The sequence below is a fragment of the Pogona vitticeps genome, chromosome 1 (assembly GCF_051106095.1).
Source record: "Pogona vitticeps strain Pit_001003342236 chromosome 1, PviZW2.1, whole genome shotgun sequence".
Classification (NCBI taxonomy): domain Eukaryota; kingdom Metazoa; phylum Chordata; class Lepidosauria; order Squamata; family Agamidae; genus Pogona; species Pogona vitticeps.
Genome location: NC_135783.1, coordinates 118,880,461 through 118,892,679, shown reverse-complemented (window position 1 = coordinate 118,892,679; position 12,219 = coordinate 118,880,461). Strand labels below are relative to the sequence as shown.

General features: G+C 40.8%; 1 long non-coding RNA gene across 1 annotated transcript in view; it reads left to right on the top strand.

The window, feature by feature from the left end:
- The window catches only part of LOC144586958 (uncharacterized), a 103,313-nt gene that overhangs the window by 18,919 nt on the left and 72,175 nt on the right, over nucleotides 1-12,219 (top strand). Inside the window, exon 2 of the long non-coding RNA XR_013542060.1 lies at nucleotides 10,626-10,798. This is a non-coding gene — a long non-coding RNA (uncharacterized LOC144586958). The remainder of the gene's footprint in view (nucleotides 1-10,625; nucleotides 10,799-12,219) is intronic.

Sequence of the window (12,219 nt, the reverse complement as noted above, 5' to 3'; positions counted from 1 at the left end):
GGAGATTTTTGTTTTAACTTACCGTAAGTTATTCTAATACATACATTCTGGGTTAATAGTTATTTATTTATTTATTCCATTTATACCCCACCTATCTGGCCAATTTTGACCACTCTAGGCGGCTTACACCACAAAAATATGGGAGTCAGAACACTGCATATTTATTTATCATAGAATAATAGAATAATTGAGTTGAAAGGGGCCATAAGGCCATGAAGTCCAACTCCCTACGAAGTGCAGGAATCCAAATCAAAAGAGATATGACAGATGGTCGTCCAATTTTCTCATGAATGTCTCCAGTGTTAAGAGTGTTCACCATCTCCCAGGGTAATTGGTTCCATTGTCCTACTGCTCTTACAGTTGAGTTTTTCTGGCTTCCTGTAGCATGAGCCCATTATTACTTGTCCTGCTCTCTGAGATGATCAAGAGCAGATCCTGCCTCTTCACTGTACAACTACCTTTCAAATATTTGATAGTGCAATCACTTTTCAAATTCATTCATTCATTCATTCATTCATTCATTCAACATACCTCACTGGTATTAAATACAAGGTTGTTCACAATGAGTTCAAATAATACAACACTTAATAGGATATACAGTTTCATAAAAACAGATAGCAATAGTAAAAACTGCCATTTAGAAAGACTTAAAAGATACCACATATGATCACTAGGCACACATACATATATACAGCTTCCCATCAAAAGCCTACCTGTGTAGCAAGGTCTTTTCCTGATAGGAAAAGAGCAAGAGATGATTGTGAGTAAAGACCAAGGGTATGCATTCCATAGCTGGGGGAAGTTTAAAAGGGTTTATTTTTTTCCTAAGGAAAATAGTTATAAGCAATTAATGGTGCATCAACATTATTTCAGCCCACTTAAATATATCTTCCACCAGATAACTACATTTAATTTCATCTGTTTCCCTTTCCTTTCCTCAGTGCCTCTCTCAGCATTTTCTACTTCTCAGTTGAAGGGTGGGCTCCATAAAACATGGTCAATTGCTTGGCTAGCAAAAATAAATTAAACTTTTAAGATGGTAATTTAGACTTCAGCTTCTTTGGTAGAGACTCTAATAGAAAGGAGTATATGCTCTAAGTCATCTGACTCAAGTTTACTTTTTTGAATCAGAGGTTGAATTAGCTCAAACATTCTCTGTCTTCCTCATAAAATTTCTCCTCCATACATATGCCTGTCATGCATGAACACACACAGAGAGATATGCAAGCAGTTACTTTATGACAGCACTGCGAATTTTTACAGGCTGGGAAAGTCTAGAAGTTGCATATCACCCTTGGGATCACACCAGGGCCAAGTTCAACATCTAGGGGTATGCTATTCATTTTTTATTAATTTTGGTGTCTTAGTGTCCATCTTCTCTTAATGCACACAACTATAGAACAATACACAACATTTTGTCCCCAAATCCAGCTAGGATAATGATCCTCTGCATCCTTTGTCCTTTTATCTATCTATCTATCTATCTATCTATCTATCTATCTATCTATCTATCTATCTATCTATCTATCTATCTATCTATCTATCTATCTATCTATCTATCTATCTATCTGTCTGTCTATCTATCTGTCTGTCTATCTATCTATCTATCTATCTATCTATCTATCTATCTATCTATCTATCTATCTATCTATCTATCTATCTATCTATCTATCTATCTATCTATCTATCTATCTATCTATCTATCTATCTATCTATCGTATACCCCACCTATCTAGACTGAAGTCTAATAATCTCAGTAGGCAGTAACAAGGGTGCAGGAATGGGTGCAAAGGCCTTAGGAGCCTCCGGGTACTGTATATCACAGAAAAGGATTCCAGCAAGCACACTAGGAAAGATGCAATAACTAGCATGTGCCTCAGGAAAGAATCTCTAGGAGGTGGCTTTTCAGCTCTGCCAGGTGTGGTTTCAGAGCAACGTGATCTCATTAGGGAGATTTCAGCTGGTAGCAAGATAATCCTTTATTTTAGCCCAATCTCCTCCGACACGTTCCTCTCTATCCAACTATGTGACCCCTGTGAATCGAGAGGACGCTCACAATTGTGGTGATCCCAGCCATATTCTTACAGAGTAAACATGCTAACACATAAGACTATTCATATGTTATATACTAGTGCCTCTGTGTCAGCAGAGGCCACCCCACACACCAGTTGGGGAGAGGGAACAACATATGAATAATTGCCCCCCAACCCCAGAATAAAGATGCGAGACAAGTAGTATGGATTAAAACACAGGCCAGACTTTATTGATTGTAATTCAAACTTTGCCAGTCATTTGGCAAAGGGGCCTGTGGTAGTGCTGGAACAGGTAAGTCAATCAACATATGGGTGAGCCCTCAGCCCCCTCTTAAAAACTGCAGGAACCCGGCTGGCCGCTAAATAAACACCCCCAGACCTCGAGCCATCTTTACTTGATGACTATGGATCCGGAACTGGCCCAATGCATGTTTTCCCCCCAGGTGCTGTAATTGCATGATCTGCAGCCCTGGGAGGCCCAATGCACTGTTAGCTTACCTGATCTTGCAGAGGGACTCACCAAAAAATACCTGTTCTTTCCGCACTAGCCGCCACAGCATAGGGACTAGCCACGATATGTCCCATGCCCGCCATGGGGCCGCTGTGAGCTCAACAAGCAGGCCCCCCTTGATGTCTTCGAGGAAAATATCCAAACCCATATCAGACAGATGGACTCCATCTTTCTGAAAAAACTCAGGCCTATCCAGTCGGATCATCTGGTGATCAATCTCTGATTCAAGGCTACTGCAAATTATTATTATTTTTTAAAAAATCAATATACCATGAGCCGGACCTGAATTCCAGTCCCAGCGGACCTACCTCCGCTATTACGATGTACAATTATATGCAATGGGGGCAGGGACAAAAAGGGGGGCTGCATGACTTCACCAACTATCTCGACCTTATGCCACGCCAAGCACCCTCGCACCAAAATTATTCAAACTGGGGGTGGGGGGTGAGAGCTGTGCCAGGCCAAGGGACACAACTGCTAAAACCAAAGTGTAGTCTCTTCAATCCTAGGCTCTACCCCCCCCCCCAATGTTCCTATTTTCTTTTTTAAAAGGCCTGATAAAATTCATACTGTTCTTTGTTTATTTGTTATTATTTGATCCTTCAAACGTGAAGCTGCTCGCTCCTCAGCGCGGCAGGCACCGCCCCCCCCGCCGCTGCCACCCTCTTCCCCTTTGAGCCCAATAATAAAAACGTATACTATATAAAAGAATGTTCTTCCACACAATTAATTAATAAATAGAACAAACGGGAACACAACTGTGGGAGGGAGCCGGTGTTACCCTCCCGTCCTTCGGCAACCGGTCTCAATAACGAATCCAAAATCGCAGGATTGGACGGAGTCCTCTTTTCCTTTGCAATGCCAGAAAAAGAAGAGGATGGTTAGAAGGGGGAATACCCCTTATATAGCCACACATTCCCCCTTCTCTTAAACAACTCTCGTGAGACTTGTAGGGTCCCGCACTATCTGTGGGGAGGCAAAGAATGAGTCACGCTGCCCAAAGCCTCAGCTTGGCAGCGACTCCAGCAAACTACTTATATGTTGTTCCCTCTCCCCAACTGGTGTGTGGGGTGGCCTTCTTTTCCCCAGTCCTTGTATAGGTGAGAAGCTGTCTACAAAAAAGTGACACAAACACACACAACCACATGAACCCTTTGAAAAGCTGTGATTCAAACAAAATTGATATTTGTCTCATTTCTCATATTTGTGTTCCTTATTCTTTTATCTGGCCAGAACTATTACTATTCTCTGTTCCATTCTTTAAAGTGCCATAATTCCAATGCTATTCAGACAGCCATGTTGGCTGGAGATTTCTAGAGCTGTAAACCAAAAAAGCTCTCCCCCCATTTCTGGTACTATCCCAAACAAAATTTTTAACATCTTACTGCAGAGCCAGGAATAGGTTCCACCTCTTGATCTTTCAGAACAGCCAGGAGACATTGCAGACACACAAAAATCAAACATTCTCTTTCAGCACCGCTGAGGTTTCTCTCCCTCCCTCCCTAGAGACCCACTGAAGGACTGCAACTCCCTGAGGCTTCATTGGGTGTCCTGACAATGACAACCCTAATCCCATCCCTTACTGAAATGATAACATTTCCATTTGTCTAGAATAAAGGTAAAGGTAAAGGTTCCCCTTGACAATTTTTTTTGTCCAGTCGTGTCCGACTCTAGGGGGCGGTGCTCATCCCGCTCTTCAAGCCATAGAGCCAGCGTTTTGTCCGAAGACAATCTTTCCGTGGTCACATGGCCAGTGTGATTTAGACACGGAACGCTGTTTACCTTCCCACTGAGGTGGTCCCTATTTATCTACTCGCATTTGCATGCTTTCGAAGCGGGAGCTGGGACAAGCGATGGGTTGGCGGGAGCTGGGACAAGCGATGGGTGCTCATTCCGTTGCGTGGGTTCGATCTTACGACTGCCGGATCTTCTGACCCTGCAGCACAGGCTTCTGCAGTTTAGCCCACAGCGCCACCACGTCCCCTTGTCTAGAATAATCCTGCCATTAACCAGTTCTAGTGGTTGACACCTGGTGGATTAATTATGATCTGATCAACACTGAGTCTTAGAATAATAATCTTAGAACTGCAGTAGAACGGCAGAGCTGGAAGGGACCCTATGGATCACCAGGTCCAGTGACAGCCAAGAAGGCACAGTGGGAATCAAACTCCCAACCTCTGGCTCTGCAGCCAGAAACCTAAACCACAGAGCTATCCAGCAGTTCCACCAGTCACCTAAATACTTTCCCATTATCCTTCACCCCACCCCCATCAAGCTTCAAGAAACATGGAAAAATACATTGGATGCACTGACATAATACAGATTCCTCCACTTTCCAATACAGACAATGCGTTCAGGGCTTTCAGCTTCAACCTTCAATATAGCAAAAAAAAAATGAGTGATGGGGAGAAAGAACCTGACTTTCACCTTGTGGTCTTCCCTATAGTTTTGCTCACTGATTTATAAGCTCATCTTGGGCTCTCATTTCCAGTTCCCTGAATTTATTACGATTCAGAAGCTGTAAGAATGACAACTAATTATGTGATTGACAAGGCCTAAAGTTACTACCTTGAGGATTTATTAGTAACCCAGGCCATCATAGTTCTAAGTCAAAAGCACAGATTCATAAGTACGTCTGCACTTGTTGAGATCTGGCTGACAAATGATACATTTCTAGAGACATCATCATCAGCATATCGTGTCCAACAATGTTTTGAGATAGCCGAAGTATAATATGATGTATTTCCAGATGAGTCAGAACTATTTTTGGCGTAACAACCCTCCTGCATGATCCATATGGCTACAATGTCTTTGAGTGAATGAATTACGCTTGCCCTGGTACTGGAGAGAGATTGATCCTCAAAAGATGGAAAAAGCTCTAATTTTGTGTCCTACTTTTCAAGATTTGTATGTTGACACGGCAGAAATGGCTTCAGATGAACATCTTATTTATAAGATTAATGAGGAAAAAGAAGGAATTCATGTGATAAGGGAAGCAAAGTATATCTTCTCCAAGGAATACCTGTCCTAGGTTTTGCAGGCTAATGCTTTGTATAATGTATGTGCTGTCTGGGTGTTTGTAAGCAACGGATATGTTGCAAAATATGCATGTCAGCGGCATGTAAGATTACTATGGAGGAATGAGAGATGGATTTTTGAAGTGATGGCCTTTTGCTCATCTATATTTTACACCATTCATACTCCAGTTTGCTAAAGATATTTGAAAGGCCTTCTGGAAAAGAAAAATCTTCGCTTCTGCTTTATAAATCAGTGGCAAATAAAAATGCCCACTTGAGTAATCAAAGTGAAATTTAATTGGACTCATTGTAAAGTGCTAGCTCTAACTATCTATCTGTCCACTCCCCAAAACAATAGGAATTAGTCTCTTATCATAAAGACCAATTATATCTCTCTCATTAGCTGCATGTCACAGTTCTAGCTGTCAATCTACTACTGTGCTTAAGTAATAGAGACAGTTGTAAGATGAGCTATTCATTTTAAAATGAATAATGAGTTTAAAGACTTCTGTTCTGTTCTACAGTGAAGAAGAAGAGGAAGACTCTGGTCAGAAATACCTAGACTCAAATAGTATTATGGACTACAATGTGAGTTCAGATATGGTGTTTTTGCAGGGCCTATGCATGCAAGAGGCCAGAACTCCTGCTAGAGAAAGCAAAGTTACAAATATAACAATGATGACAAGAAAGCATATTACATACTTCAGATCATTATAGTAGCAAACTGCCTATTCACAGACCTTGTCCATGTACAGAGAGGTCTAATGAAGAATACTCAAATAATCTGAAGTATTATTTAGAGGTAAGGCAATTTTGTGTTACTGCATATGAAATGGGAGGAAATATCTAACGTGCAGAGGTGGCTTTTCTAGCCTCTTCCTACATCTCAGGCAAAAGGAAACATGAACTGCAGACGTTTAGGTTCTGAGGAGAATTGACCTGTTATTTCTATAAAATGTCAAAGCTCAACCGAAACTTTTAATACTATAAATTAGGGATGGTCTTGCAGATGTTGTCGGTGACATCTTTGGGTAAGCTGGATAGAACTGATGGGAGACATAGTCCAGAAACATCTGGAGGCCGTATGCTTCTCAGCTTTAGTATGTTTCTCTAATGTCTTTTAATTTCTCTACCGTATCTGGTACATGCTTTACTCCAGACTTCCCCAACCTAGGTCCTTTCAGTTGATTGGCTCTCCAACTCCCATTAGCCGTAGATAACTTAGCCAATAGTCTGATGGAAGTTGCCATCCAAAATGTCTGGAGATACCCAGGTTGGAAATGGTGGCTCCACTTGATTCATCAATAAATTTATTGTTTGCCTAGCAGGGCTGTCCTTTCTGATGCACAAAAAGTGCACCCCAGCACAGGCCATAATCCTACTGGATTACATAAGTGTAAATGTGTAAGCCACAGTGATAAGTTGCTGGGAAATAACTGTTCATATTCCTGGCCATGTGTAAAGTTGTATGGCCAGGAATGAAAGCACAAACTCATTGATTATCAACGACTTGCTGTTGCTGGGGCTTACACAATTACACTTACGCTGTGTCAAGAATAATTTCCACACTGAGGCAGAACAAGGCCTAATAATATATAATCAGCAGCCATACTTGACAGGTGTGCAAAATGCTGAATCGTGCAGTCTAGAATGATGTAATGTCCACACTGACTGGCTGTATGTAAATGTGCATGTGTATAACTGTGGACATGTGGAGAAGATGTAGAATCTCTTCTAAAGAATGTCATGCTACCAGTTTGTACTGCTGAACTTCTGTATATACTGTAAATACACTTGGTGTTAGAAGAAGCTGTCTTTGTGTCATTCCAACTAAACTGCCTGGACTGAAACAAAAACTCTTCTAACTTACACCAACATGCTGGCATAAAGGCCTAGTAGCATCCTGGCAAAGTGTAAAAATAAATGTTTTGTAGATACATAGCAGGCACATACACAACCCTTATTTTATTGTCTTACCAATATTGTTTTACTTTCTCCAGGGAGAAAGATTAATATTTATTTATTTATTTATTTATTTATTTATTTATTTATTTATTTATTTATTTATTTATTTATTTATTTATTTATTTAATAGACAGCGTCTACTCTGGGCAGCTTACAAGTAGCACAAAAACAATTCATACTCACTTTACACCACAATTTAAACATAATAATAATGTAGCTCAAGATGGAAAAAGAGTCAAAATGGAAAAGTAAAGATAGAAAATTAGAACAGAAAAGTAAAGCTCAGGTAGTGACAGGGGGAAGGCCTGCCTAAAGAGCCAGGTCTTAAGTTGGCTCTTGAAAGCATCCAGCGAGGGAGACAGGCAAATCACAGATGGAAGACTATTCCATAGTTGAGGGGCCACTGCCAAGAAGGCCTGGTTTCTTGTTCTCTCTTTCCGGGCCTCCCTTGGCGTTAGGCCCCTCAACCGTCTTTCCTGGCTATGATGAGTGATATGAGTAGATCTAGGTGGGAGAAGTCGTTTCACCAAATACTGAGGTCCTAAACTGTTTAGGGCTTTATATATCATCATTAGGACTCTGAAATCAATGCAGAAATGAATGGGCAGCCAATGCAAAGCAGCCAGTGTGGGAGAGATATGCTGATGTTTTCTCATCCCACTAAGAAGTCTGGCCGCCACATTCTGTACCATTTGAAGATTCAGCAGCAATCTTGAAGGTAGCCCCATGTAGAATGCATTGCAGTAGTCTAATCTCAAGATTACAAGCGCATGGACCAGAGTGGTGAGCGCCCCATCATCAAGATAGGGATGCAGCTGGGCAATCCACCATAGATGGAAGTAGGTGGAGCGGACCACTGACACCACCGGGGTCTCCATGGTGACCACTGGATCCAGGCGGACCCCCAAGCTGCGAACATTCTTTGCGGTGAAAGTCACCCCTCAAAAAGAGAGGGAGTTTCCCAAACTGCTAATGGATGGGCCGCCCACCCTCAGGACATCCGTATTGTCTGGGTTCAGCCTCAGCCCATGCACCTGCATCAATTGCAGTACAGTCTCCAGACAGCACTGAAGGGACAGAATGGCATCCACTGAGGTAGATGAAAAGGAGATGTAGAGCTCAGTGTCATCAGCGTACTGGTGGCATGAATAGACACCTATCTGAAGTTGGAAGTGAATTGAAATTCAAACCTGATCTCTTTGGTTCAATTCAGGGAGGACAATGGCAGGATAAAATGCCTTCCTTGCTTTGACTTGTGAAAGTGGAGGGCATCAGATCTGTTCTCAAAAGCAAATTCTATCTTTCCATCACCAGGTAGGAGAAAACTAAACAGGCTGGACCCAAATAATCATGAGATGCTTGCGTTCATAGTGAGATTTCTCAGCTTCCTTCTAACTCTCTCTCATTCTCTTCCGATTCCCCCTTCTCTCTCTCTCTCTCACACACACACACAAACAGAAAAAAACACAGACACACTCCAGCAAAGTAAGAAATCTAAGGAATGAAACTTACATTTTAAACTTTGAATTTTGAATTCTCTGTAGATATTCACTTATGTTACCAGGGTATTATCCTGTAACTGTGCTAGTTGCATTCCTATGGTTTTATACCACAATAATATTATTCTTGTATTCAATGTAAATGAACCTGTATCTGGTTCTCCTGTTTAATACTGAATATATTGTACTGATAATATTGGTGAACATTTATTTTTGAGAAGTATAACTAATATTTACCAACAACATCCTGATTTTTCCAACCACGTGGGTGATTTTGCAGGTAATTTTTTTAAAAAAAAAGGTAAGTAAAAATGAATGTGTTTGAATCAGAGCTAAGCAGTTTTAATAATAATCACTAATCAGGTTCATTAAACAATCTAGATAAATCTAAGGAAAAACCTTAAAAGTTGAGGTTTTCATAATGTGGTTATTACAGGCCATTGCCATTATCTTAAGAAATTAAATTAACTAAAACTGTGTTTCACTTTTTAATGTTATCACTTGCACAGACATTTTGCAACTAGGTTAATTAGGAAAGCAAGATCATGAGGGATGAAAAGCTTTATTAGTTTAATTTTCTAACCAATCATTTCATTTGTGCAGCTTATCCCTTTTAAACAGCTCTGCTTGGTTTTTAAAAGAGCTCTTTAAAGGCCTGTATCCTGGTCAGCAACCACTCTCAATACCAGACATCACATTCTAAAACAGAATGGGGATTTTATGATCATCCAGGTGAATCCTTCAGTGAGCCCAAGCTGATGGAACCAATAGTCCTACAGCATCTGAGTTGGGATGAATATGAATACTTTTAAGAAAAATGAATATCATGACATTCTGAAGCCATCTGTAAAAGAGGAGTGGGGAAAAGATGCTCTGCAGGATGATGCTTGGGGTTCTCCAACAGGGAGTTAGATTAACACTACTGATGTGCCATTGTCCTCCAAACATACACACATACACCCAACAGTTCATAGAAGGGAATACGGATATGTGCGAATTTGTAAGAGCTATGGCCAGGAAATCTGAATGTGTGGTGACTTGAAATGCAAAGGCTATTAATGAGAAAGAACTTGTAAGATTGCAGTACTTGTACTACAGAAATCTCTGAACTCATATAGTGTATTTGGGGAGCTTTAAAGGGGAAGATATCTAACAGCTGGAGTCCAATTGATTTCACATAAGGTGTGTGCAACTTGTTACAGCTCAATGCAGCTGATCAGTGAGGTGCTGCAGCATATATGGATGGTGCAATTGGGCACATGATCAGGCATGAAACTGGGACTATCCCTGGAATCTCATTAATTAGTCACAGTTAGCTACAGCAAGTTATGCAACCCTCACATGAACACCAGTAGAATTCTGGCCAACATTTCTATTGCACTTACTGAGAATAAAAAGTCTTTCATATGCCCATTAAAGAAGCTGCCATTTACCCCATTCAGGAAAATGTGTGGCTTTGATGTACTTTGTTCAAAATAACCAACCATAGTGATTGAAAAATGATGCCAAAAATCAAAATGCATTTGCTCCTACTAGTGGAGGTTGTTATGTTTCTTCTTGAAAACAATGGCTAGTATTCTGTTTTGTTATGTGATTGCAGAAGGCTGTCATGTGACCATTTGACCTGCTCCTGCAAGCTCCCTTTCAAATAACCAATCTCACACCGGTTGTCTGATTAGTACTGCAGCTGCCTTCATGATCAGTTGCATGATGGGCTGCCTGCTGGAGGAGGAGAATACATTTGATTTCCCTTATTCTCCAAACAGGACACAGGTCAGTACATATTCTGCTAACTTCCATCTACTTTACATTTTTCATACAATTAAATAAATGTTCTGACTGCCGGAAGAATGACCTTAATAATTTTGTAGACAAGTTTCTTCATTGCATCTCAGCATGTAGATTTCACATGGAGTATTGCAATAAATCAGAACTGACTTGACAGAACTTACTATTCAGTTCTTCAAAAAGCCTCCAGCTTATGAACTCCAGGCATGGGCCCGATATATTTGCACAGTATTGTGCCCAAGTTGCCAACAGGAGAAAGGACTCCAAGCTTTACATAGCAAAGGGCAGCCTGAATGTTGATAATATCCATGTCAGCAGTCAAAATGGTCTACAGGATGCCCTGTTGTGCTCATGCCTATGCACAAAGTGGCACCAAGCAAGGGAAAATCCCAGAAGATGCCTTTTTTCTCATCAGTTAATGACTTCTCGCCCAAACACAAAGCAATTTTCAGGGCTGTTTTTTGACAAATGTGAATGGTAGCAAACATAAGAGGTTGAGGCTCCTGTTACTTATAGGAGCATCTTTCCCCAAGAACATCAACCCATGCTGCCAGATTCACCCAGGCCATGGTTGCTACTCCAAAGGTGGCCATGAAAACATCCAATAGAAGTCAGGCCTTCTTAGCTGTGGCACCAGCTCTCTGGAACTAGCTCTTGGTCAAACTGGCCCCCTTCCTGCCAACCTTCAAGAGGTGGCTGAAGACACAGAACAACCTAAGATAGTACTTTGCACTAGTGGGACACTATAGAAATCTATGAAACAAACAAAGAAGCAAACAAATATGGCAATATGTGAAGTAAATTATTTCTGCACAGGTGTGTAGCAATATATATTGTGTGAAAGCTCAATGCAGCATTCCATAAACCAACTCAAAAATGGGATTTCACCATTCATTCTTGTTGAAAAACAGCCACAATAATTGCTTTGTGTTTGGGTAAGATATGGATAACTGATTAAAAAAAAGGAGTCAGCTTCTGGGATTTTCCATTGTGTGATGTCACTTTATGAATGTGAGTGTACGGAAGAGGGCATCCTGTAGACTATCTTGACTGCTGCCATTGATGTCAACATTCTGGCTGCACTTTGTCATGTACAGCTTGGCCTTCTTTTTCCTGCTGGTAATGTGGGCACAGAGAAAGAACTGATGGTCTACTTCATATGTGCCAATTTTAGTGCTGATCCAACACCCAATTTAAAAGTTACACATTTTTGTTTGGGCTGCTCCCATTTTTAGAATTGCTTGATATTGCTGTACAATATTGTGTACAAGTACACATGCAATTTTAAAGTAGGTTGCGGATCTTGGGATTATAATGTTAATTTAGAGTTTTAAGTCATCTGTTTGCTCTCTATAACTGGTTGAATAGTGCAGTGTTTTGGGTATCTGGCTATGGAGCTAGAGGTC